Raw genomic sequence first — 13,110 nt, 5'->3', positions numbered from 1 at the left:
ATATGATATGATGCCCTTTGTCAAAAAAAGTGGCTCAATGATTCACAAGAAAAATTCTACTTCATACTTCACAGAGTGCCAATCTCTTTGCACCTGAATAAATCATAGAAGAAATACATCTGGTTCCTGAGAAATATCCGTAGAACAAGCGAGGGAAAAGGCACACTGAGGATAGCGGGAGAGATAAAACGTGGAAATGAGAAAGGCGAGAGGAGAAAGAAGTAAGAGAATGAATAGATTATGAATGATATGGAGGCAAAACTGCTGCAAAAAGAAAAGATGGAATAAATGAGACTGGGATCCTTTAGCTGGATTTACAAGCACCTAATTTACCACCCAATTACTCAAAAGCTTGACCCTTGCGGTTTGGTCATCTGGGGAGGGGACGACTTGTCCCAATGCAGCTCCCCACCGAGCTTGGTTAGCCCCTGCAGCAAACCTTCTGGATCTTCCGGCCCGCCAGGCACTTCTTGACAACTATTCACTGAACCCACATTGAGACGAACTTCAATTGATTTCACTTTCACACTGTTCACATTTTCTTTTCCGTGGCCCTTATATGGTTGTTGATTTTAACCCCAGGCCTAAAACACGATACATAAAATGATAATGGTTTATCGATTTGTATTATTTCCCTCCCCACTGGGAATCGGTATGAATATGCAGTCATAATAATGTATGTGTACGTTTGTGTGCTCTCTCCACTACATTTGTGCATGCAACAAGTAACTTATTTTAATTTCTTAATATCTCCTTGGTAAAAAAACAAAAGCATGGAATTGAGAATGAATCTTCTGCCAGCGCTTTCAAACAAACCCCATGGTTTAGTGTGCACTCCCTTTATGTTCTTTTTGTATTTGTCCACTTGTGAGCGAGCTACTAGCTGGGACGATTTAACGAGAAATCCTACACATGAATTTTTAATGTTGATAAATAATTTGCAAACTACTGTATGTCACACCATACTGACTGTTAATTTCAATGCTTTATAACACCTCCATTCTGTGCATTTGGATTAATGATAATGTGGTTGCTGTAGCAACAGCACATGGCAGCAGAAATTGTTGATGCTTTAGATCAGTACAAAATATTGGTTCTTGTCAATTCTTAGGTATTTGTGTTGGTTTGTCACATTCATGTCACTCTCAGCAGAGATGATTTCATTCCATTTTCAATGACATACAAAGAGAGATTGAACTGAAATCTCTGAGTATCAATTCACTCCAAGTTATAATGACCAAATTAAAACTATTACGATTTTTCAATGTACATCATATTCAAGCATACTTACAAATATTATTAACACATTTTCCACACCTTAAATACTGCACATAGGCATACTGGATGCATTTATTTCATAATAATTCATTCATTCATTTTCTGACCCTTGTCGCATCGCAGGGGTGCTGGAGCCTATCTCAACCATCTTCGGGTATTGGCGGGTGACACCCTGAACTGGTTGTCAGCGAATCGCAGGGCACACAGAGACGAATAACCACCCGCGCTCACACTCACAGCGAGGGACAAATTAGAGTGTTCAATCAGGCTGTCATGCATGTTTTTGGAATTTGGGAAGAAACCGGAGTACCAGGAGAAAACCCACGTGGGCCCAGGGTGAACATGCAAACTCCACACAGGCCAGGAAGCTTGAGGGTTCTGCGCAATATCCTTGCTGTTCCCAGCACTGCACATTTCTGGACTGAGATGTCCGATGTTGTTCCCGGGATCTGTTGCAACCACTCATCTAGTTTGGGGGTCACTGCCCCGAGTGCTCCGACTACCACTACTGTCACCTTTACCTTTACAGGCTCTCTCCAGCTCCTCTCTGAGCCCTTGGTATTTCTCGAGTTTCTCGTGTTCCTTCTTTCTGATGTTTCCATCACTTGGGACCGCTACATCCACTACACCAGCTTTCCTCTGCCCTTTAGCTATGATCACGATATCCGGTTGGTTCACCATTACCATCTTGTCAGTCTGGATCTGGAAGTCCCACAGGATCTACGCTCTGTCATTCTCCACCACCTTCGGAGGTGTTTCCCATTTTGACCTTGGGGTTTCCAGTCCATAATCCGGACAGATGTGCGGCTGGATAGCTCAGTTGGTAAGGCTCAGTTGACCATCATTTTTATTCTTTTCTCAGTTCTTTGTTTTTTACATTATGCAGAACTCTCATTTATTGTGCAATAATCTAATTGTAACATGTATTTGTTACATATTTTGATGCGGGAGACGGTGGTTCGAATCCCGCTTGGGGCAAAAATGAGCACATAACACCGTCCAGTGTGGGTCCTTGGGCAAGGTTCCCTCACGCTAATGCCTACCTCATACAATGATGAGACACAACAAAACGAATGACGCCCGGCCAAACAAATTCTGCGTCAGGTGCTGGGGAACCAGAGCACCTTGATGAAAAATGGGCTACTGGAACAAAGCGGAGAAGGTTGAGGGTGGGTGGGTGAAAAATAAAGGATATATCCTTTATTTGTCACACACTGGGGAAATTTACAGCCTCCAGCAGCAAGAATGTGGGTAGAAAGAAGAAATAAAAAAAACAAACGAACAGCGTTCAATTAAGTGCAATATAAATAAAAGGACGAAAAGAAACTCAAACAGAGATATGCACTGCTGGAGAGGCATACACACACATACATACATACACACACACCAGTCAGTGAGCAATTGCCAATAGCTGTACTACATGCTTATACCTTCTATGGAAAGTATAAGCATATAGTACAGCTACCAAGTACCTGCACTGTTCCTGACTATAGTCACCTCCTCTCCCTGTCTGCATAAGAATCTTCCCATATTGGTCTCCCTTTGCACTCTCTCCCAGACCAATTGTTTTCTGGATGGATTACTGTATTTTACGTACTATAAGGCGCACCTAAAAGCACTTATAATCCGATGTGCCTTACAGATGGATCAATATTCTGATTTCTTGGATGCAGAATTTTAAATGAAATGATGAACGCTCTCGATGAATAAAGCTGTATTGTATTGTAATCCCTTTCGCGTAGTTCCATCTAGTGGATGCATAACAGAAACAGCCTCTATTGTAGCTCCTATTCTATGCGCCTTATAATGCGGTGCACCCTATAAAGTGGTAACTCTACTTACAAACCTCTCTTCATATGAAATTCTCAAGTTACGAAATGTTTCAACAGGAAAATATTGCCTCTTGTTACGGAATAAATTTCAAGACACAACAAATAAAAATACAGTATGACCTGCCAGTTGCAGCTCCGAGTTTCCTGAACGCCACATACTTATAGCTGCTCTGCCATTGCCTATTACTGAGCATCATCCTGGCATCCCATTGGCTAAGAGGGATTTTTGCTGTATGTGTCTATATGTGTAGATAGATAAACAGATAGGTATGTGTCTGTGCAATGTCCTCGTCATTTGGCACTCGGGCCATGAGGTGTTCATGAGGTGTTTTTATGTAAGTGTGAATCACCCAGAAAAAGTGTTCACCAGTTGGGTGATCGCTCACTGTGCTGATTTTTGCGTTGGACATTTTCAAAGGATCGTTAAAAGAGGACAAAAGAAAAAGTCTTTGGATCAGTTCTTTATAAAACGGCAGGTAAAAATGTTCTCTCTCTCTGAGAGAGAACATGGACTAAAGTGGGCAAACAAAATGATGTGGACGCAGTTAAGTTAAATGACCATCATTTTTATTCTTTTCTCTGTTCTTTGTTTTTTACATTATGCAGAACTCTCATTTATTGTGCAATAATCTAATTGTAACATGTATTTGTTACATATTTTGATGCATTTTTAATGCTTTAGGAAACATTAATTTCTGAATTTTGGGGGGCTTGGAACGGATTAGGGCATTTACATGGAAAACGTGTCTCGACTGACAAAATTTCTTCCAGAACCAATTAATTTCATTAGGCAGAGGTACCATTGTATATGAAAACAGTTTTCAAATAGGCCAGTCATTGAAGATCCGCCTTAGACTCTGAAGCACCTTATAGTGTGGAAAAAAGGGTAATTGCCTCGCTGAACTGCAAAAAAAATCCACAATTAAATACTGTATATGCACACACACACACTATCCATCCAGTCATCCATTTACTACTCTCTGCAACATTTCTGGGGCAGAAGATACTTGGGATTATTCCAGTTGACAGGGCACCTCCTGGACAGATCAACAGTCAGTCACAGGCCTTGTAATTATGTTGACCTATAAAAGGTTCCATGCTTGTTACGGATGTCCAAGTTATATTTATTTTTCAGCATTACCGAGTATTGTGACAACAATAAAATAAAATTTAAAAAACTAGCAAATAAAATGTTTCAAGTCTTAGGAGTGATAGATAAGAGTCCTCTTTCCAGAATAAAACCTGTGCCTCTCGTGCATAGACCTCCCTCTATTAAGTGAGTGTGTTTGTGTTTTTGCATCCCCCCGCAGCCGAGCCAGCAGCTAGCAATCTAGGTTAAAGATCCCTGGCTCCGTAGATCGATCCATCCGTCAGCAACTATCGGCCTGCCTTTAATACTTAATGAGAAAAGTTGTGTGATGAATGTGAGCCACTCTGCTCCCAGTGCGATTTATTAACATAGCGTTCCATCCATCTCTAGCATAGGTGTCAAACGCCGATCCGGCATGTTTTCCATCCCTCCCTGTTGCAACACACATGATTCGAATGATCAGCTCATCAGCAAGCTCTGCGGAAGCCTGTTATCGATCCTGTTCATTTGAATCAGGTGTGTTACAACAGGGAGAAATGACGGCGGAACTTCTAGGACAGGAGTTTTTTCGATAGCGTTCTGGAATGCATACACCTTTACTGATTCTCTGTCTGTTAGCTATGGGATTATTTAAATGTGATTGGCATTGAAGACTTTGTTCTGCTGTTGACTGGTTTTCCAGCTGTGACAAGATTTTGAAATGCAGTGTCAATTTACATTCCATGCATACATTACACTGATGATTTTGTTGTTTCGACCGTACTTCTTTAACCCGAAAAGACAGAAAATTCTGGTATTCACAGGATGTTGTTGTAATGCCTAAATTTGTATCTTCAAAATCAGGGAATTTATATCGCAGTATCTGGATTCTTTCCTGGGAATTTCCAAACACATTTAAACTGTAACAAGTGTTTGAACTAAATCATTGCTTTGCATATCATTGGAGATAAATATTTCCGAAAGTGCAGATTTGAAAAGAATGGGACACAAGATCAAGAAAAAAAAATAAAATTATCTGTCTTGCTGCGCTGAGCATAAATCTTTAGAGACTTGGTGGTCACAGTTGCTTGGTGGAAATTTGTACCACTCTGTGGAAATAAAACACAGAATAAAAGACAAGAAATTAGTTCATTGCTGCTTGACACATATTAGCACTAGGACTGATTCACTGGTTCAATTTTTTTTCCAATAATGCATTTTTGGACTAGTCCCTGTCTGTGCTAAGTGCATTTGGTCCAATAGCTTCTGCCTTTCCATGATCCGTGACGGTAATATCAGACCAGACATGGATCCAGCTTGGACAGTCACGGCAAAAAAAAAAAAAAGACAAAATGGTTCAATTATTTGGACTACTGAACTCAAACGTTATTTTGCACTCAATGCCTTGTAACGATATTTTAGATGTGGTCTGTTGACTGTCCGTTTGCCTGTTTGTATTTTTCAGCATGATGCATTTCCCATTAGCCATGCAGAGTTGGAGAGCAGTCACGAAAACAGATGTGGAAAATCTGTTTGTCTTCTCTTGTCCAGATTGTGAGGTAATAAATAGTTTTGTTGTCTTTTTTGCCCTTGTATACTGCATGGAGTAAGGAAAGGTCTGTTTCATCGCAGTTTTTTTTTGCCTCAAATCAACTTATTGCATCCTGTACCAATATATCGTAGCGAATCTTTGGATATTTTCAGAATTACTGCTCTTTTCACCGTTGCCGTCCAAAAGGCTTCAAAGAGCATCAACATGTTAATAGTTGGAATTCAACAATGACTGCTGTATAAAATTTGCATTCAAAAATGGCTACTTTTTTTTCTTAATTTCTCAAAGTGGAGCACTGCCCCATCAGATTGAAAAGCTATTATGCTCATAAAAAGGTTCAGTGGATACATGTGTAATTCCAATGGAAGGTGTGAGGTACAGCTGATACAGAGTAGATTTAATGGTCAATTAAATGTGCCAAGGATGAGGGATTGTTAGCATCACCAATGTTAAAAATTTACATGTGACTTATGCGAGATATCTGATATAGAACGTTGAAGGGGTATACAGCTGAGACAAACAAATTGGGAGGTTCTCAATAAGTATTACGGTTTGGTTTAACATTTACGTGGATAATTCAGGGCTGTGATCATTAGTGAAATGTTTGAATAGTGTACTACAATGTTGTTGTTGTTGCAGTGGCTTTCTTGTGTTTGTGCCCGCCCATGTCGGTTGTAATGTTGATTGTTTTGTGTATAGTTCTGTTTTATTTCATTTTTCTTTGGAAAGATCTTATTGTTCTGGTCCTTTGTTGTAATTTATTAACTTTTTTAATGAAATATCTTTTTTTTTTAATTGTGAATTGGGGATTTTTTTTTGTTTTGAACAGCGAATCACAAACTTGCATGGAATTACACTTAAATGTTTGGGAGAATTTGTGTGTGTGTGTGTGCTATTTGTCACTTTTCTGCCATTTAGGGATTCAGATACCCCCCCACCCCCCGGTTGCCCCCCCTACTATGGCATTTTGTCTTGTCCCCATACCTAACATTCCAATTTCCATAGCTCATCAGAGACGATCTCTTCAATCGTGTGCACTGTTTATCAGATGTCCCGGCTGTCATGGGTCATTTCATCACAATTGGTACGTCCACCTTAGGGATGGAGAGACGAAGAGGAAGTGAGGGTAGTGTCAGTGAGATGGGCTGGGGAGACACAGTTAGTAACGTAGTTCTTTCTGAGGAATTTGAGAGAGTTACATGAATGGAGGGCAAAAATATGGAAAAGGTAGCCCTCGGCCAACATTTTGTTTTTTTACAGGGTTGGCCTGGCATTTCGACGGTCAGGGCTCTGAGCGGATGATTTTAAAGACTTGCTGTGGATCTCATATTAGTGAGGAACAGTTGGCACATCTTGCCTGGACACATTGAAGTCTCTCCTCTACCAGAATATATCCAACATGATGGAAATAAAACCCATCACTGGTACATTTCCTCCACCCCTTCCACTGATAAATTTGAACAACCTTGTGTATTCAATCCATTTTGCATCACAAGTGATTCATCAATCTGACAAATTTAGAGGATAATCTGTTATACTGTATTTTAAATTTGAATGGCAAAAGGGAAATAGTGGTGGAAATTTCAGGACAATTGAGAAAACGGGCTAAATCACCTAGATAGCGACTTTACCCTTTTCTTCTAATGTGTGATGTATTGGTTGAAAAGATGTGACGTAAATTACTTCCAAGTGAAACGGATTGCCATCCGTAATTTACATTTCCACAGGAAAGTCGATTCAAAAATAGACGTGGTGGAAATTCAGATTTTATTAACGAGATTATTGAAGGAGTGGTTAATTAATTGACTTTTCCTTTGCTTGGATTAATTGTAGAAATGTGCTCTTCAGACAGTGACACAGATCTTGTACTGCAGCAGGAACAGAGCCAGAATTTTTCCATTTGGGTGGCCAGAGTGACGACTCAACAACACAATCTGGCCATTAAATAACCCGCACGCCAACACAGACGAGCGTGTGTATGCACACACCCATGTGGGCAGATTTGTCCACCTGTAACTTTGCTACTCAGAGGTTGTTAGATTGCCTACACAGTAGATGGCTGAGAAGACATTCATTATCGTACAATCCACTGTCAGGTTTTCATGAAACCCAGAAAGTCAAGTGTCGTATTGTCGCAACAAGCATTGTTTCCCCATACTGAGTTTCAAACCTGCCTGCCTGATGAATGCGGCATAGATTGCCTTGCAGATTGGCGTCATGGACTTTTGTTGGACTGGTTGCATCTCAGAGCGGATTCGGAACTTGATGTACAAAATTCTTAGCATGTCTTTTGTCTACCTAATGACGCATGAAAGCGGGTAGAGTACATGTGTCAAAGTCAAGGCCGCAGCCCAGATTTGGCCCGCCACGTCATTTATTGTGGCCCCCACCAAAAGAAAATCATGTGTATCAAAATCTGTACCAAAATGTCAAATTGTCATGCCTAATAAATTATGAGATTTTGCAATAATTTTGTTACCCTGTACAAACTCATGTACAATAATTGACTATTGTCGTTGACTGATTTCAAAACTACATTTGGTGTCTACAGGTAATAATGCGATGAGACAACATTTTAGTGGTTTCACTGTTGGCCCTCTGAAGGAAGATGTAACTCCAAAGTGGCCCGCGACAAAAATTAGTTTGACACCCATGCAGTAGAGAGTCTGATTGAGAGATCATTAAAAAAAAAAAAGCCATTGTAGATTTATCACAATGGTAAGTGTCTCACACGAGTCCAACCAACTCAGTGGCGTGCCAGAGTCAACCACATTAAAAACTCCTCTTGGCACTCTTATTTCGCTAAGTAACCGTAACGGTTTTCTGCGTTTTTGAGTCCGCCAGCAATGGCACTGTCGGCGGCTTGAGCTCCATGTACATTCGCTTTGGAATTCAGGAAGCAAGAAAATCTATGTCAATTAACATGTCAGTGTTATAAATTTGGCACTTTGGCACGGCAAGACTGACATTTCTAACAAGTCCTCCCTGAACAGCCTCTTTTCTGTTGACACGTGGCACTTGCGCTTCTGGCAATTCCACTTCATTCACTGATGCGGTAGATTTGCAAACTCGAGAGAAATGAGCTGTATTGCTAGATAGATTCATTGCCAACAGTGGGGGTGGCAACGCATTTGGTCAAGCTGCCACCCCTTGCCGCCCTGTAAAACCACTTATTGATATTGATGCTTTGATCGCTTCACCGACAATTGAATAACTGGAGCCCATCGTACCCCCAAATGCGGAATTCTCATTTGAATAGTGCCCATCATTATTATTATAAAATATGTCATGGAGTGACAGAACTTGCCTATCAGAGAGTGTGGTGACATAAACTGTCACTGTTAGAGAGGGGGGTTGTTTGACAATCATCATCTGACCCAATGCGCCATATATTTAACTGCAATGACTGTACATTTTGCTTTTGTCACTTTTATCAGCCACTACATTCAGTGGCCAGACCTATGACAAATTTTTAACCAATGAAGAAGTGTGAATGTATGCAAAGTACTGCATAAAAAGCTGACACGCAAGTGATATGGCAAGACTTGGTGTGACAAGATTAGCATATACACATTTTTTTCGGCAATTTTTCATTGTCATTTGTAATTTCGTTGTAATCTTTCTTTGACCATCTTCTGAATTACAATTCCTAATTATCAGAGTCTCTCAATTAACGAACCATGTCAATGTTATTGTGTGTGTGTGTGTGTGTGCGTATGTGTGTGCGTGTGTGTGTGTGCGCGTGTGTGTGTATGTGTGTGTGTGTGTGTGTGTGCGCCCAATATGTGTGCGTGCTTTCAATTAATTGAGACAATTAAAAATTGTGCAGAAAGGCCACTGTGTAGTGCATGTCATCTCGCTGGTTTGGAGTTAGTCTCGTTTTGTATTCCATGCAAGCGTGTGCAAACAGCATGAATTTGCACGTATTTTTTTTTCGTGTGCAATTACAGCCTCCTCCTATATGTGGCAGATGAGGATGGAATTTAATGGGCTCTGTCATTCAGCAATCATATAACACACAATTGTCCGAATTCTCAAAGATTAAGCAACTGCCACGACCGGTAAACTGAATAGAAAACATCCTCATCACAGACATTTATCAACAATGGAACGGTATGCTGTATTGTAGAACCTGCGAAGTTGAACACTTCTGTACTTTACTCTTCCCCGCTTACCCCTCCCAAAACATCAGTCTTATATCAGTCAGAATGTTCAAAATTGTGTTACATGAAGGAATAGTTGAGCTCGAAGGCCATCAAACTCACGGTACATTAACATTTATGCGTTTATATTGCAGTTTTAATGCCTTGTTACAATAAAAACCAGAAACGTAATAACAGTGATGGAGTAGTCCTGGTTGAGGAAATTAGAATGGGGCTTTGGCCGAGGGTTAGATGGGACTGAGCTACATGCTGCTCCCTCCCATTTCACATTCATGCAGGTGCCCCGAAGCAACCTGAATTGCTCCTCAGGCATTGGAAGGCCACCTACCCCTTCGATGTGTCATGAAACGAATGTGCTTGCTGTGTACTCTATTGTTAAATGGAGCTGAAAAATAAATCTCATTACAAAAAAAAAAGCCCTTTGGCAATGCAAATATTTCCCCACATTTTATAAGAAGGTAGGTGGAGTGTTGGCCCTTTCCTTCAAAATCAATATGAGTTTACTCATGTACATAACTGCCAATCCTTCGGCATGCCTGACAGCGATTTTGCTGCCGAAGAGAGATACATGGAGGTTAAGTAATTCCCACTTAGCTGGCGACATGCTGTGGCTGCTGGGTCATGAAAGTCACTTTGTGGTGAAGTAATTGGAAGGATGATCTGTTGCATGGTGATTAGGCATCATGCAGCCACTGAAGGGATTAGTGGAGTAATCCCATAAAATGGTAGTCCAGAAAGACTGATGATTTTTAGGGAATCTAGAGGCAACCAATACACATACAAAGGTATTCCCACAAACCGTTTGTGTAGAAAACAAGAAAACACAGTGGTGAGTGGAGTGATGTGTGTGTATCTTTTTTATATATATAAAGTATATATATCTATATATATAGATATAGATAGATAAGGAGGCCGGGGACTAGTGAGTGTGAGAGCCACTGTTCAGGATGAAACATCCAAGCTCCATGAATACATCAAGGAGAAGGCTCCAACGGATGACGTACTCAGAGAATGTCTCAGACAATGGGGAACAGAAGATGAGGCGCTGGAAGAGGGACCATCATGGGAGGACAAGCCCCTACACGGAATGTACCACCGGACCATAACTTAAGTGGCCGATCTCAAGAAGTCCTATCAGTGGCTAGAGAGGGCTGGCCTGAAGGACAGCACAGAGGCACTCATCCTGGCTGCTCAGCAGCAGGCCCTGTGCACCAGAGCCATTGAGGCCCAGATATACCACACCAGACAAGACCCAAGGTGTAGGTTGTGCAAAGAGGCACCGGAGACGATCCAACACATAACTGCAGGGAGTAAGATGCTGGCAGGGAAAGCCTACATGGAACGCCATAATCAGGTGGCTGGCATAGTCTACCGAAACATCTGTGCGGAGTATGGACTGGAAACCCCAAGGTCAAAATGGGAAACACCTCCGAAGGTGGTGGAGAATAACAGAACGAAGATCCTGTGGGACTTCCAGATCCAGACTGACAAGATGGTAATGGCGAACCAACCAGATATCGTGATCATAGATAAGGGGCAGAGGAAAGCCGTTGTCGTGGATGTAGCGGTCCCAAGTGATGGAAACATCAGAAAGAAGGAACACGAGAAACTCGAGAAATACCAAGGGCTCAGAGAGGAGCTGGAGAGAGCCTGGAAGGTTAAGGTGACAGTCGTGCCTGTGGTGGTCGGGCACTCGGGGCAGTGACCCCCAAACTAGATGAGTGGTTGCAACAGATCCCGGGAACAACATCGGACATCTCAGTCCAGAAATGTGCAGCGCCGGGAAAAGCAAGGATACTGCGCAGAACCCTCAAGCTTCCTGGCCTCTGGTAGAGGACCCGAGCTGAATGAGGGATGGACACCTCCCGAGGGGGGGTGAAACGAGGAATTATATATATATATATATATATATATATATATATATATATATACTGTATATATATATACTGTATATATATATATACTGTATATACAAAAACATAACCACATATAAGTCACATCTTCAATTAATGGCCTATTTGAAAATTGTTTTCATTGAAAGGGAACCCGATATTATAAGGCACGTAGAATAAAAGCTACAACAGTGGCTGTGGTGGCATTATGCATCCGCTAGATGGAGTTACGCTAAATACAATACAGCTTTATTTATAGAGCGCTTTCACAACCGCTGCAGTTGTAACAAAGCACTTCAAAGAACATTTAAAATGCTACATATAAGAAATCTGAATCTTAATCCATATATAAGGTACATTGAAGGTGCACCTTATCGTATGGAAAATCCGGTATATTTAATCATTAAAATGTTATATTAGGAATATATATTTTCTCTGCAAAACATTGCATTCCGTTTCTATTTATGTTAAACACAACGTCTATGTTGGAATGTGGTCTGTAGATAAACAATTTATTGGTGTTCTTAATATTTAAATGTGAATTATTTTAAGGATTTTGATGTGATTTTAAAAAGCACATTGTATTCCTGTGCATTTGGGAACACGTGTATTCATGTTCATTGTCACCCTTTAGTCGGATCCAAATGGTTTCATTTATGGTACAGTTAGATGTTTGATTTTTCACGGAAAACAAAACATGGTATTTTCAAAACCCAACTAAATGTGAAGGAAAATGAAATGTGCCGTTTTGTCAGTCGGCGATGCAAACTGAATAATTTTGAGACTTGGACCTTTACTCTGACAAATTGCATGCATACGGATCCCTGTGAATTTTAATTGCAAATCCCTGCACTACAGTATGTTGACAGGGCCAAACCAGCTAGTTGATGGGAGTCCTTCAGGGAAGCCAAATTTTAATGAAAAGTATTTGTCTTTCAGGTCCTCCCATCAGTTGTAGTCACAGCAAGTTGCCCACATATTTTTTTGGGCAGCATTTTATCTTGCCTCAGGATTGGCACAGGAGAGCTGCAATTGCTTGGTGTTGGGGCAGTCAATGGGAAAACAAACTCATTCTGGCTCCATTAAAGGCAGCATCCTGAATCGCTGCCATGCAACAAGATCGGCCTTGAGAACCTTGTTTATTGTGCTTAGTGTTGACTTTGAAGCGTAACAATCAAAAACTCAACTCCAACCCTCATTCCGTAGTTATTCATGAAACGACAGTGGAATCGCTAAATAAACATTCAGACTGTCATCATGAATAATGTCAAAGAGAAAGCAATTCTCACAAGGCAAAAACGTCATAGCATCAGTGGCTAACTTC

Source organism: Hippocampus zosterae, chromosome 1, assembly GCF_025434085.1.
Source record: "Hippocampus zosterae strain Florida chromosome 1, ASM2543408v3, whole genome shotgun sequence".
NCBI lineage: Eukaryota > Metazoa > Chordata > Actinopteri > Syngnathiformes > Syngnathidae > Hippocampus > Hippocampus zosterae.
This window is presented reverse-complemented; position numbering follows the sequence as displayed.